This window comes from Myotis daubentonii, chromosome 12, assembly GCF_963259705.1.
Source record: "Myotis daubentonii chromosome 12, mMyoDau2.1, whole genome shotgun sequence".
NCBI lineage: Eukaryota > Metazoa > Chordata > Mammalia > Chiroptera > Vespertilionidae > Myotis > Myotis daubentonii.
The window spans coordinates 76088930-76104298 of NC_081851.1; positions in this window are offsets into that span (position 1 = coordinate 76088930).

Consider the following 15369-nt stretch of genomic DNA (forward strand, 5'->3'; position numbering starts at 1 on the left):
TCCTAGGGCTCCGTTGAAGCTGGACTGGAACTGTTTTGCAGGGTTGCAGACGGCAGAGAGAGCATTTGCAATGTGGTAATCGGATGCATTGGAAATGGGGTCTCTCACGGGCTGATCTACGTGCCTCCCCGCTTGTCCTCGAAGGCTTAAGTCATCAACAATGTGTAGCAAATGTTTTCGACATCAACCCACGGTAAGAAATGATGGTTCAGTGCGCGAGATGCACACGCACACTCGTGCACACACCCACACAAAGGCAAACGTTTTTCAAACGAACATTCTCCCTCCAGACATCTATGTTCTCCTTTATTCTAAAACACCGGTCACGATTCATTAAATTCATTTCCTTACCCGCCTCAAAGCCTCGCCCTGCAGTTTGGGAAACAGCCGTCAGGTGCTCAAGCTTTTGCCAGCGGTACTTGTTCACATCTTTCCTACCAGGTCCAAACCCCAGCGGAGAGATGGAAACACGTTTCCTGGTGGTCAGCCTTGGACCTGAGCAGCTTGGACACCTCTGTCTGGTCCCTCCCTGGTTTCTGCTGGCCCCTCGGGCTCTGGACGGCCCGCCTGGCCACAGTGTGGGGTTCTTGGGGCTGCGGGTGGGAGGGGGGGCACCAGCAACCAGGGGCTCCTGGGTAAGGAGCGCACTCCCCCGCCTCCGATGAAAACGGGCGGCAGGGGCAGTTCCGTGGGCTTCCTGCTGCTCTTGAGAAAATACTGTGACACTAAGCAGGGCCGGCCATGGGACTGGCTCCTGAGAATAAAATGGCGTTACTTTGAGTTCCATGCAGCCACCAGAAAGTGTTTCGTCTCCCCACGTGGCCACTGCCTGGCTGGCTGGCACGGTGCCCGCCGGGCTTCCCGCCGGGAGCCCCACTTGTCACTCCGCTCCCCAGTGTGAACTGTTAGCCTCATGGACCGCTTGGCACTGCTGATCTTTGGAAAGGGGAGGCTCCGGGGGAAATGCACGCGAATCAGTGCATTTGGATCCCCTGGCCCGGGTGCCCGTGCCCATGAGGTCTTATGAGGAAACCTTCTTTAGTGCGGGACGAAGGCCTGGCCCTGAGCACAGCTGAGATGGTCTGTGTGGAGGAGACTGGCCTGCGAGACCAGCTAACAGCCGCTCCTGTCATCAGCGCAGGCCAAGGGGGAAGGAAGCGAGGAGAGCTCAGGTCCTGGATGAATTAGAAAGATGACAGGACAATGGTCAGGCTGCAGGAGCTGAGCTGGCTTTGATGACACCCAGACGTCCACAGGCTAAGAACAAAACACCCTTAATCCTTTTCACCCCAGCTTTGTGCACGATTCTGCCTTAGACCTGCCTTTTCACCAGCTGTTTTCACATTTCTCTTTCTGCTGGGAATCATTCATCTTCCAGCTTCATCTGCCAACCTCATACACATCCCCCAGTGCCCCTCCCAACCAATAGGAAGTCACCAGGCCCCACGGAGCTCTCCTTCCATAATTCCCAGATACCGCTGGCCCCTCTGTGAGAGAACCTGTCTGGTCTCCTGAGGATTGTTTAGTCTCCTGTGATCAGCATTGGTATAATCTGAGAGACTGGTCTTTGTAAGGGCCCTGATTCCACAGCCCCCCTCCTCACCCCAGTCCTCTGTTGATGCACCAGTGGTTGCCACTGGCATGTCCCCATCCCCATGCTCACGCATCCTCAGCGCCCTGGTGGGTCAAGAAGCCGCTCTGGGTCCCTTCTGCCCAGCCACCCTGTTCTCTCCTTCTTCCTCACCCCATGGCAGGTGAAGTGCAAGGTCCCAGAGATGACAGAAGAGGAGACCACTAGGACATTTGCAGATTTCACTAAGATTTCCTAGTTGAGTTGTGATGGTAGATCAGAACGTTTAACTAGAAGTATAAATCAAATCCTTTTGAAAATTAGAATGCTTACACCATGATAACAGGATGGAATATTTGGTAGAGGTCTCTCTTTAAGATGCGGGTGAATTCATTCATTCGTACATTCACTCATTTGTTTATTCATTTCAACAGCTTAAGGCTCTGGTCTAGAGCCATCGGGAAATGAGGCCGAGATGGCCCCTGTCTGCACCCTTACATTCTACAGAGAGGAGGCAGAGTGAGCCGGGACACAGCCCTTGCACGAGGTCATGGTGAGTGGTATGCGTGCTGGGAGGAGAATAAACAGTGTAGGAGAGTGAAGGGCTGAGGATGGGGCTATTGTGGTGGGAAGGACCTCAGAGGCGATGCCATCCATGCGGAGACCTGAGACTCGGATGCAGCTGCCAAGGGCATTGCCAGGCTGAGCAAGGGTTTCTGTGCAGGCTGGTCACATGACACCTCTCCCACCCACCCCCGAAATTACACAAGTACACACCACACAAACAGCACACCCTACACAAGCACACACAAACACACACCTTAAAAACTCCACACCAGCATACACGACACAAACACGCACACACACCAGACAACATACCAGACAAAACAAAGACCTGTGCCACACAGAAGGCTTTTTGTTTGGACCCCATATGGATGGTGCTATCAATGATGGTAGTTGCAAATGACCTTCTCCTCCTTCTTGTCACCGCGCCCCTGACATCCCCACGCTGTTCACGCGCACCATCTGTGCTGGCGTCTGCCTGTGCCCTTTCCTGAGAAAACTGAATGGAAGGCGAGTGGCTGAAAGGAGCAGAGACCCTTACTTTGAACTTGTCACAGAGAGGAACCTGCTATTTACTGATGTCCAGTTCTATTTTGCCGGGGTCCAGCCCCAGCGGACCAGGGGTTCCCAAAGGTGTGGGCGGAGTCGGCAAAGAATGATTTACACGGAGACAGCGTTCATATGATCAGCATAGCTCTCTTTAGTCTCTGTGGACCTTCCCTGTGCCTGGCTGAGGCCACAAAAAAAGGTCCCTAGGCAAGCTGAACCTTTATTTTATAGTCAGAGGTAAAGGAGGTAGTGGTTACCATGGTTACACTGTTCTTGTGAGTTTCACTTGTTTTTGTTCTTGCTGCACTTCCCTCAGCCCATTAGCTTCCCAGATAAGATCTAGGGAGTAGTCATAAGGTCAAGCCTAATTATGCTAAGACAGGGGTGGGCAAACTTTTTGACTCAAGGGCCACAATGGGTTCTTAAACTGGACCGGAGGGCCGGAACAAAAGCATGGATGGAGTGTTTGTGTGAACTAATATAAATTCAAAGTAAACATCATTACATAAAAGGGTACGGTCTTTTATTTCAATAGTTTTATTCATTTCAAATGGGCCATAGTTTGCCCACGGCTGTGCTAAGAGGACTGTGCCCTCTAAGCTGGGACTTGTTTGTGACTTTGCCAACAGGTCAGTCCGAGGCTTAACCCTATAGCTGCTCCCCACACTATCTGGTGCTTAGAAGAGCAAGCATCGTTAGGGACAAGAAGAAATGTTCACAGACTTTGAATGTCATCTAATAGGAGCCACTCTCTTGGCAAACTCATCTCTGGCTCCTCCTGTGGTCACCAGTGGGGAGGGGGTTGCAAAGATGGTCCCTGAGGCCCAGCTGAGTGTGGTCCCTTTTGTCATAACCTTCTGTAGCCCTATGCCGCCACCCTCTAAACCAGAGTTGGGGAACCTCTGTTCTGCCAAGGGCCATTTGGATATTTGTAACATAATTCCTGGGCCATACAAAATTATCAACTTAAAAATTAGCCTGCCCTGTTTGGTCAAACATTTAATTAACTTACCCCAATGCCTCGGCAGGACCAGACCAAATATTTCTCGGGCCTTATGTGGCCCACGGATGAGATGTTCCGCACCCCTGCTCTAAACCAATGATTTCTCCTTGGGTCTGAGAAAGTACGTTCAGGGAAACAAAGATGAGGTATTAGGGGAGTAAGAAGGGAATTAGGGGAAAGGGGGCATTTGTATTGTTTATTTCTTCCTGCGAAGGGTGTGGGTATATCCGAGGGTGCTGCCTGCACTGTAAGTCAGTGGTTCTCTAACCAGGCTGATAAACTCACCTGGGTCACTGGTTAAAAGAACAGTCCCAGCCTGCTATGAGCTGGATTGTGTCTCCCCTCGTCTTCATACCTAGTACCTCACAGGTGACCTGTTTTGGAAAGAAGGTACTTGCAGACATTATTGGGTAAGCCAGGGTAGGCTCCTGCTGGTTTAGGCTGGGCCTCTACTCCAATATGACTCGTGTGCTTCTAAAAAGGGGACATTTGGACACACGGAAGGGAGAACAGCCTGTGAAGATGAAGGCAGAGATCAGGGTGATGCAGCAGAAACCGAGGAACCCAAAGGTCAAAAGCAACCCCCCACCAGCTGGGAGAGAGGCCTGGCGCAGATTCTCCCCCACGGCCTCGGAAGGAACCAGCCCTGCAGACGCCTTGGCCTTGGACTTCCAGCCTCCACAGCTGTGAGAGGGTGAGTTTCTGTTGTTGAAACCACACAATGTGTGGCACTTTGTGGCAGCTGCCCTAGGAAAAGAATACACAGCCCCACCCCCACTTGGCTCCTGGTGACCGGGATCTCAGGGGGAGGGGCAGGGGCCAGACTCTGCAGGAGCCTCAGGGCCTGGGGGAGGGGTGGGCTCTGCTGCGCAGTTCCCTCCCCTGGCTGTCCCTGGCATCTGAGCTCCTGCCACCCTCACTGATGCGCTCAGCGCTGTTCAGGGCCCTCGTGGGAGGTGTGGACGTGTTGCAGTCGCCAGTGAGTCAGTCTAGTTGGAACTGTTCACTTCTTGAAACAGATATTGGTTGACATTCTTCTGGTTAAAAAAATGTTGGTAAAGCTCAGCCGGTGTGGCTCAGTGGTTGAGCGAGCGCCGACCTATGAACTAGGAGGTCACGGTTCAATTCCCGGTCAGGGCACATGCCCGGGTTGCAGGCTCGATCCCCAGTGTGGGGTGTGCAGGAAGCAGCTGACCAATGATTCTCTCTCATTATTGATGTTTCTTTCTCTCTCTCTCCCTTCTTCTCTGAAATCAATAAGAAGATATTTTTTTTTTTTAAATGCTGGTAAATCCTGGTACATAACACCACACAGGAAAAAAAACAAACTTACCGCTGTATTCTCAGCAGCCAGCCTCGCCCTGGTGACACACTAACGCAAGGTCCTTACAGAGGACAGCGCTTCTCATTGCAAAGCGTTTGAATAATGCGCTTAAGCTGTGGTTCCTGGGCTGAATATCACTAGAAAGAGACTGCCTTTCGTTTGAAAATGTCCATGGGACGCAGCGTTCTCTCTGACAAACCGCAGACTTCTTCCCGGACAAGCCCAGTGAGCAGCATCTATCAGCGGTGGGCAAACTATGGCCCACAGGCCGGATTTGGCCCATTTGAAATGAATAAAACTAAAAAAAACAAAAAGACCGTACCCTTTTATGTAATGATGTTTACTTTGAATTTGTATTAGTTCACACAAACACTCCATCCATGCTTTTGTTCCGGCCCTCCGGTCCAGTTTAAGAACCCATTGTGGCCCTAGAGTAAAAAAGTTTGCCCACCCCTGATTCTAGATAGAAACCAGAGGCTGGAGGGAGCTCTTGCTTCCGGCCACTCTGACCTCCACAACCAGCTGCCTGCCTGGCGGCCCGGCGGCCCTGGCTGCCCTGTAAGCAGCATCACAGTGACACCACCAGTCGTGTTCGTCACACGTCTGTGTCTCAGACACCCGTGGCCTCCTTCCACTCACTCTCTGGGCTGGAACTTATGAGCCTTATTCTGGGCTCCAAGGTGTCTTCCTCTCCTGGGAGTTTGGTAAATTTGTGCTCAGCCATTTTTATACTGTAGAAGCATGAAGCATAGCTGTCATGCTCTGAAATTGTTTAGATGCTTTCCACCCACCTCCAGCCAAATTCTTACTCTTTTTTTTCCTTTTTAAGTAAGAATTTTCCAGGGCCTCTTTGGAGTGTGGGAACAGATTCTTTGTCACAGCGGGAGGTTTCTCCTTCGCCTGAAGCGATGTGGGAGAAGGAACGTGGGCTGGAAAAGGACTCGAGTTCGCGTCATACTTTTCCCACCACTGTGTGTGATCTTGGGCAAGATACTTACCCTTTGCCCAGGCCTTGTGTTCCTCACCTATGAAATGGGACCTTTCAAGTTCACGGGAAGGACAGGGGTTCGCATGTAAAACAGAAAAGCGTGGTATAGGCTGGTGGTTCTCAAACCTGGGTGCCTCTTGGAACCACCTGGGAGCTTTGAAAGCAAAAGGGGTTGGATTCTCTGGTGGGTGAGACCACACGCTGGAGTGAGTTTTAAATGCTCCAGAAGACTGGGAAACCCTTGAGGGTAGGAACTAGTGGGTCTAACAAAGATGGATTTCAGGAGCATCGCGCTTAGTGAAAGAAGCCAACACAAGGGACCACATACGGTCTGACTCCATTTATGTGATATCCCAGAAATGGCAATCTGTAGTGAAGGCATCAGCTCGGTGATTGCCAAGGCCAGCGAGTTGGGGAAGGGAATGGACACAGAGCAATGTTTGGGGGAGGGAGTGTTTGATGTATTGATTCACCACTACTCTCTCACCTGTATGCTTCAAAAAGTCAATGTCATTGTCTGTCAAGTATACCTCAATGGGTAGCATAATAAGTCCTCTGTAGCCACTATTTTTGATGATGATGATGATGATGATGTGGCAGGAGGAAGGGGGCAGGAGTCAGAAGCAGTTTCCTGAGGTTGTATTTTTGGAGAAGCACCAGCTTGAGGTGTTGCAAGACAGATAGCCATAAAGCCGTCACTTGACATGTGCGCATGAGAGTGAATGTATTTAACGCGCTTTTGGTTCCAGATGTCCAGGTGAGCGCCGAACGGGGCTGGCTGACTCTCATTCCTCATGGGGAGTAACTAGCAGCCGACTGGGAAGCGTGTGCATGTGGGGAATGAACATTGGGAGCGTGTTAGGGCCGAGTTACCCAAACTCTCAGGCTTTCAAGCAAACCATCGCAAAGAAGCAGAGCCTCTTGGTAAAATCCTTCCCAAGGCCATTTCTGCAAGAAGAACCGTGCTTTTTTTTTTAATTCAGATTTGCAGAAAGAAGCCTTGAGAACTTGAAAGGTCTGAGGAGCAACAGTAGGGGACGTGGAGGTTTCAGTGTGCGATGGCCCGGCTCTCACTCGAGGGTTTTCACGCAAACACACAGTCGTGGCCGCTGGTAACTGGCACTCGAGTGCCCGGCTGGGCCTGGGTTTCTGGAACGGTGAGCCACTAGCTCAGAGCAGATCAACATGTTCCTCCCCTTGCCCTAGCCAGTGTTTCTCAGTGGTTAGGGCCCAAGGATTGAAGGGCAGCGAGTTTGATTGACAGCTCCAGGGATCAGCCGAGGGAGCACCTGTGGGCTCTAGGAAGAGGCCAGGTGCCCTCTGGCATCAGCACGACTTGCTGTGTGATTCCAGGTCCACCACCCTCCTTGTCCAGGCCTCTGCTTCCTTGTTTATAAAGTGGTGACGGTGATCCTTGCCTAGTCCTTAGGCTTACAATGTCAGAGACACTGGGACAGTGCTTCTCCAAGGCCTTGGGTTCTAAATTGTGATATGGGGAGATGTTAGGGCGCCCCAAAAGGTTCCTCATGCCCCAAATGTCCCCCTCCCTCAAGTTCCTTATAGTCTGGAATGTCCCTCGCACGGCACCTCAGGTTTCTCCTCCCCAGGGAGGAATCAGATGGCCCACACTGCACATGGGGTTGGGGTCTCTGGAGCACGTGATTCTTGACCTGGGATTTAAGGCAGCTGGGGTGGCCTGGGGCAGAGGAGCAAAGCTGGCTCCCTCGTACTGAATCAGAACATTCTTAAGAGAAAGCCATTTATCTGTAACCTGGAGAATGTGTCTGTCTCTTTTGATTAGAATTGAACTCCCAGAGGAGTCAAATGGCTGGCTCATCCATTCCCATCTCCTTAGTACCCTGCACAGAGTAGGGGCTTTATGAGACGGCACTGAACCGAACGAGGTGGGATTGAATCACTGAAACAATTACTAGCAGGATCCCTAACACGCCCCAGTGGAGGTCTTTCTCAAAAGCTAGTGCGAGTGGGGTGGGAGGTGCAGGCCGGCCTCTTCTCTCCCACAAATAAGATGTAGACTGTTTTCCTATCCCCTGGGGGTTTAATCTTTCCTTTTGAATCTTGAAAGCCCATGGCGTTGAGTGCTAAAACCCATTACAGAGCAATTGTCCTTGGAGCTCAAGTTCTCTTACAATTCTTTTCGTGGGAGGCTCAGATGACGGGCTCTGACATGACCCCATGAATCATAGACGCTGCAGCTTCAGGCTCTTAGAAATGCTTTTACCTGCCTGGGTCCAGCAAGAAACAGAACTCGATCCTGCTTTCCTCACTCTGAATGCCCTCGTCTTCGAGGAAGGCGCTTTCTCTGAAGCCTTCCCCGGGCCTCCGTCGTAGAGGAATGTGGACTCAAGGCCAGAGAAGGCCAAAGCCATGAGTTACAGACACTGCAGGACTGATCCTAAGTCTCAGAATCACAGGTTCAAGGCATATGAGGTCAGGAGGCACCGGGGACAGGAGTCCTGAGTTGTAACCACTGTGACCATCTTGGCTTCAGCCCTCATAATGAGAAGAAGTTGCTTTCTAAGAGGGAGTCTTTCCTTTAACCCTGACATGAAAATATGTCAACGAGTGTGGCTGGTCCCGAGGTTGTCGCCTTGCCCTGTGGAAAACTGTCTGACCCAGATGAAAAATGAAGTCTCCAAAGGAGGCAAGGTGGACAGTGTTTGTTTCCATCATCAGAGGCCCATCTGCCAGCAAACAAATAGGACAGCTAACAAGGAATTCAGTTCCGCTCCTGGCTCCCTATAACATTGCGTGGAACAAATATCCCAGGCCTTTGAGAGCAGGGTTGTGCTATGGTAGGGAATATCCTGAGGGGAGGTCTAGCGTCCTGAGACCCTCTGGTCAAGGGCTGGAGCCTGGATCCTGGGGAAACTTTGCATCCAGAGGTCACAGGCATTTGCCACTCACGTCAAGGTCTGAGCGGTCCCATTCCCATGCTGTGCTCATGTCATGCACCAATCATCATGGCATCCATTCTGCTCTCATCCCTGGATAGGGCGGCCAAGAAATGTCAAGGAATGCCTCTATCTTCAGCTTCAGGAATAGGCTCTGTTTTTCCTAATTAATCAGAGAAATCTCATTGCTTTGCCACAGTAATTAGTGTGGGCTACACAGGCCTGACCTGATCAATCCCTGGCTGTCTTCTGGCCATGGGGATTGATTCTGTAATGGCCTCATGGTCCATTTCAGGTCAATGAGATGTGAGAGGAATTGCGTTGAAAATGTGGGGAGTAGCTTCCCGCTCCCTCAGATCCTCTGAAAAGCAGCACAGACATTTCCCCTCTATGAGCATTGAGATGAACTCAGTCCACAGAGAACTCAGCTGAGTGACTAGCACAGAAGCAGCCCGAGGAACGGGATTCAGGCAACCAGGAAACCTGCTCTACTCCAGACTTCCGATTATGTGAACCAAGTGACTTATTCATTATTTAAATTAGCTACATTGGTTTTCTATCATTTGAACATAAAGCAAACTAACTGGTACCAGGAGGGGGTTCTACACCTGGCGGGGAGAATGGGCAAAATGCAAATCTTCCCATTGGTGAGGCTGCCGAGGACTGGAAGGAGTTCCCAGCAAAGAGCAAAGCATGAGAAAGGTCTGGGGGGGGGGGGGGGAGGGAGCGGGGGTAACGGTCCTAGTGTGGCTGGTGTGCTCTGGGGAATTGCCCGTGGCCTATAGGTCTGGGCGGTTCCAGTCCTTCCAGGAGGAGTGATCTGTACTCTGGATATTGAGCTCCTGGAAGACTCCATGTCTTCCTCACTGTGAGTCGCTGGTGTCCAGCACAGTGCTGGTACATACTTTGTTGGATGAATGGACCATGAAGGAATGTGTCAATGCAGGGATGGCTCTCTTGTTGCTCCAGGCCATGCAGATCAGCTGGTCCAGGAAGGGCTGAGAAAAAGTAGCAGTGAGAGATGTTGGAGCGACCAGTTGCCAAGTTCAAGATAGTAGCAGCCAGAGTGAGATGTCTCAAGTCCCCTCTGGTGATCGAGTGACCTGGGGAGACGCTGAAAAAAGTGGGAACCTCATGGGACCTGCATTCTGAAGAGCAACCTGGGGCTTCATATTTGTAGAGGGCGTGCCAGTTAATCAAGCCCTTTGGAAAATGCTGCATTAGGAGACTTGCTGGCAGGAGGGTTTGTAGCTCTGCCTGGTGGGTGCATTTTCCTGGAGGTGGTGTGATGCTCAAGCCCCGTGAAGAGTGACAGTCCCGTGAGATGACCCAGACGTCTGTTCCAGGGGCTCTGGCGCAGGTCTCCCAGAGTAATTATAGCAGCCACTGCATTATCAGTGCAGCCAGGCCTCCTGAGAAGCCTGCAATCAATCTCTATCATTTTGCTTTTATTTCATCACCAACTGCAATACAGAAATCAACTGGGGATAGCCTAGAATTTAACATGTGCTTATCTCTTCCTGGGCATCATTGAAATGAGAGAGCTCAATTAAGTCATCCAGTTGCCAATGCACAATTCACTGGTTCCTGGAGAGAGGATTTGACATCCTACGCTTCCCTTCCACAACCTCTGGCATCTCACTCCATTAATCATCCACTTTCTCTCTCTCCTGGATCAGAGCCTGGTGCTCTACGCTGGTGCTTTGCTCTCCACATATAAACACACTCACGTCTCCATCTTAGCAAACACAAAGCCCGTTCTCCTTCAGCCACATCCCCCTCTGGTTTGGGCCTCATTGTCCTTTATGTCTCCAGGACAAGCACCTCCAATCCTGCATCTTCACTCAGACTGCCTGCCCTTGTTCTGCCCCGCCCACCCGCCCGAACAGCTCTCAGCAGGGCAACCATGGCCTCCTGGTTGCCAGACTCACTGCCATTACAATGCTGACGATGTTTAGATGACAACGCAGTTATCGTCAAATTGGGACACTTCACAGAGCCTCTTTCAGAACACACGGGAGTGAGCTTTGAAAAACATACGTAATGTGACTCTCGCAGAAGGACTGGGATAGGATGTTCTACCAACAAAACAGTTTGGCAGATGATTGTTCACTCACAGTGAACATGTGCCGGGGAGGGACCAAAGCCACCTTCTCTGGGCCGTACAGCACAGGAGGACCTGAACCCAGGTCTTAGGAATTCAAACATTCATTTAGGACTCACTGTATACCAGGCACTGTTCTAAGAATTTTACAGCTGTAATTGTCATAACTCTATAAAGCAGACACTATGACTCTCATTCTCATTTTACAAATAATAAAATGGAGGTGCAGAGCAGTAAGTAACTTGTCCAAGGCCACAGAGCTAGAAATGGCAGAGGCTAGACGGGACCCCGGAACCCACTGCTTAACTACTGTGCCATGCTGCCTGTCCATTGCCTTACCTTCTGTGTATCCCAGACCTTCCCGAGCAGGGTGTGGCATGGCCCAGGTGGTTAGAAGGGGTCCAAGACATTAATCTCCTCAGTCCAGGGACAGCTGGGTGGGACTTGGGGCAGCCAGAGCTCTGGTCTGGTCCCTTTCTCTGGGGGCTGCCTTGACATTTGACTCCAGTAGGTCACACACTTGTGATTTTTCGTGTTCACCATGACATGTAGTGATTCAGTTAAGAATTGTCCGTGTGATGGCCATATGAAGAGAAACACTCTGCCAATATATATTGATTTATTCAAACAGTGTCTTAATATGTTGCTGTGTGTAAAACTCTCAGAAATCATATGATAGTTACAATAAACTTTGCCGATGCAGTGGGATGGGGTGGGGGTAGGGATAAAGGTGAGGGGTGGGCAGAAGGGAGAGGTTCTGGAAGGGTGTTTGTTACAGAGGAATTAGAGAGAGTTCAGTTAATTTCTATGGAAGTACCTTCTCTTGAATTCCCTGCAAGACTAACCCTACCCTTACTTAATATTCTAAAGTGTTCCCTCAAAGTCAGTCACAATTAATTATGTAGAATCCCAGTATCAAGTGCAATAGACTTGCTTCTAAAACAAGGCCTGGGTGCCGATCCAGGGGCATGCCAGGCAGTTGTGGGATAACCTCATGCTCGCTGTTTGCCCCCAAGACAGAGATTTTAATAATGAAGGATATTACTAGAAGCATAACTTGTTGCTAATTAATGAATACGTGATCCTCTTAATTCCCTCACATTCTATGCTTCTATTGTAATAAAACACCACTAAATAGTACTTAAGCCTTCAACATTAGTGGCAGGACCTACATTTGTGTGGCAAACTGGAGAATGGCTCCCTATCTAATATCTGAAATGAGGGTTTGACATTCATGGGAATTCCCTCAAGGATGCTCCCAAGTTTTCAATAAACTAGACCTCTCTATGAGCCTTTCTGTGAAGTGGGAGTCTCCAGGTATGGAGTTCAAAGTTATCCCCACGGACACTCCCACTGCTCACATTCCCAGAAATGTTGCCACCTGCTCCCAGGGGATTAAGTCCAACTAGTATGAGAGCCTCCAGAGGAGGGCAGAGGAGAGCTCCAGGAAGCCGGCAGGGGGGAAGGGGCTCTAGAGTCCAGGGGGAGACGAATAGGGTCAAGTGCTCATTCTCCTGAGTCCAAGCTGCTGCCTCTCAAGGGCTCACCCCGTCAAGAACTCCACTCCTCTTAGAAGGCCTGCTGATTGCTTATTTGAGAGGATAACTCTTTGCTGAATATTGTTGGATATGCTCAGGGAGCATAGCCCTGGGGTTGGGGTTGGCTGGGAAGTAGCTCAGTCTGGTAATTGATGGATGTATTTGTTTTCTATGGCAACACAAAATTATCTACGGTTCTGGAAGTCAGAAGTCCACGTGGGTCTTGCTGGACTCAGATCAAGGTGTCAGTAGGACAGAGTTCCCTTGTAGAGGCTTTAGGGGATAAACCATCCCTTGCCTTTTCCTGCTTCTCGAGGCTGCCTGCTTTCCTTGGCTGATGGCCCCTTCCATCTGTACCGCCAGCAGTTGCTGATCAAGCCTTTGTCATATTGCATCATTCTGACATTGGCTTTTATGCCTCTCTCTTCCATATTAAAGGACCCTCGTGATTACCTTGGGCCCACCTGGATCATTCAGGACACTCTCCCTATCTTGAGGCCAGATGATCACCAACCTTAATTCCGTGTACTACCTCAGTCCCCCTTTGCCATGTGATATAACCTAGGCACGAGTTCCTGGAATGAGGGCATGGACATCTTCGGGAGGCCCTTAGTCTGCCAGCACAGTGGACGATGGGTCTGGCTGCTGCAGTGTGACTTTTGGACAACTTGGCCATGATACCATTCGGTGTTTCACTTGGGACAACAGGCACAGTTGGGAGAGTGATTGGCTGGCTGTTTGATCAGTTGACTGCCATTCTTGATATGTCCAGAGGATTCAGCAGAATAACTTTAATGCCAAGTCTAATTTGTTGCTTCTACTGCATTATTTTCGACTGGCCATGCTTCACTGGTGTTCTGAGGTAACTTACAGACTAGTATAGCTGTTACTGTTACTTCTACTACTGCTCCTAGTACTGCTAGTATTTGGTTCTTCTCCTCCATTACCTCCTCTCTCTTCTAATACCTAACTTTTATCAAACACGTACTGTGTGTCAGGAATGTCTGGGACCAACTCCTATCACCCCACCTGCCAAGAAAACAAACAGTAATTGAGATGCTCACTGCGGCCTCATCCCTTCCACTTCAATATTTGGTGAGCAAACTAATCCTTTATCAAGTCAAATCACCCAAAGCTACAGGTCTCGCTACCATTACTCTCACACCTATAAGCATGTCTCCAGAGAATGGCTATGGAAGAGGGGCCATTAAGAAATGACAGAAGAAAGCTTGGTTCTGTATTTTCTATAAAAATGCCCCTGAAGAGCGCATCCCTTCCAGTATCCTGTGTTCCTTCCATCGGGCTATCTGTAATGATGGCCTCTCAAACATCACTGACAGAGGAAGGTTTGTCCTTCCTGTCACCCCGTTTGTCTTCTTAGCGGGGAATGATGGCACTGACAATGTGCGGTTTTTATGGTTATTTGATTTTTGCCTTCGTTGTCAGAAAACCACAGGGGTGTAAGTTTCTGTTTTTTACCAGATGTGACTCTAGTTGCTATAGTATTATAACCTACCTGTCAGAATAAAAGCATCATCTTATAAGAGGGCTGGGTTGAGGCCAACCTATGATATTGCACCCCACCCTCCAGGTCCCAGAACTTGACCCTGATAGCCCAGGGGCTACTGAGTCCAGGCACAATAGAATAATACCCAGAGTGGTCCTTCAGTCTTCTGACTATGACTGTAGAATTGGCCAAACCCACATTGTGGAATGAGAAGAGAATATTACTTTGGCACATATGTAATTACATAAATTATAAAGGATTTTCAGAAAAGTGTATAAATAATTAATATATGACTGCATAGGCCTGGAGGATTTGGGCTAGGTGCCCTTAGGACAGCAGGTGCCACATGACCAGTCTTTTGTTATTTCTCCCATGTAATTCTTCCACGCAGTGCAGCCATCCCCTGCCAGTTAATGCTTCACATTGTTCTCTAAATGTTGTCTCCACACCGCCTGGTGTATCTGCATTTCAGAACAGCCTTTACGATGAGACACTCTGTGTAAAGGAGCCCGCAGAGAGATGCCCAGAGGCAGCAGGAAGACAGCCCGGTGCCTGAGGCAGGACACAGACCTGGCATCCGCACGCACCCCCTTTATAAATGATAGAGGGAGTCTGTATGTGTGTTCGTGTGCATGTGTGTGTGTGTGTGTGTGTGCATGCTCAGGTGCCATTCTATTCCCTTTAAGAAAGCATCTTCAGAGCTTTCTGTATGCAAATTCCTTGCCTTCACCTCTGCTCACACATTCCATAGTATGTAAACAAATTTTACTCTGTCCAGAACATGAATGAATATGTCCCTAGGTCCTCTGGCTTTGAAAGCATGCATTTTGAAAAGAGGAGAATATTGATGAAAAGCTTGAAGAAGGAATGCTAAAGAAAAGAAAAATGTCAGATTCTTTAGAACAGAAGCAAGGAAGACGAGATAGAGCATATTCATTCATTCATTCATTCATTCTCTCAATCATAATCCTATTGACCATGTACTGGGCACCAAGCACTGTTAACGATGGCAGTATAATAGTGAGCATAGACATTCAATGGAGCTAACATAACTTAATCAATACAATATGATTAATTAATCACACGAATATAAAATCGCAACTGTGACTAGTGCTATAAAGAAGAGTGGTTCTCACAGGAGCCACTAAGGGGAGAATTGACCTACAAAGTAAGTTGAAAGCTAGTGGGGATGCAGTTCATTCACAAGAGCCTTTGGAAGCATTTAGGAGTGAGCCAGTGCGTGGGCAGACAGAGTGTGTCACAGTCTCAGAGGAGGCCAGTGATGGAGGGTGCCTGGGGCAAGCCCT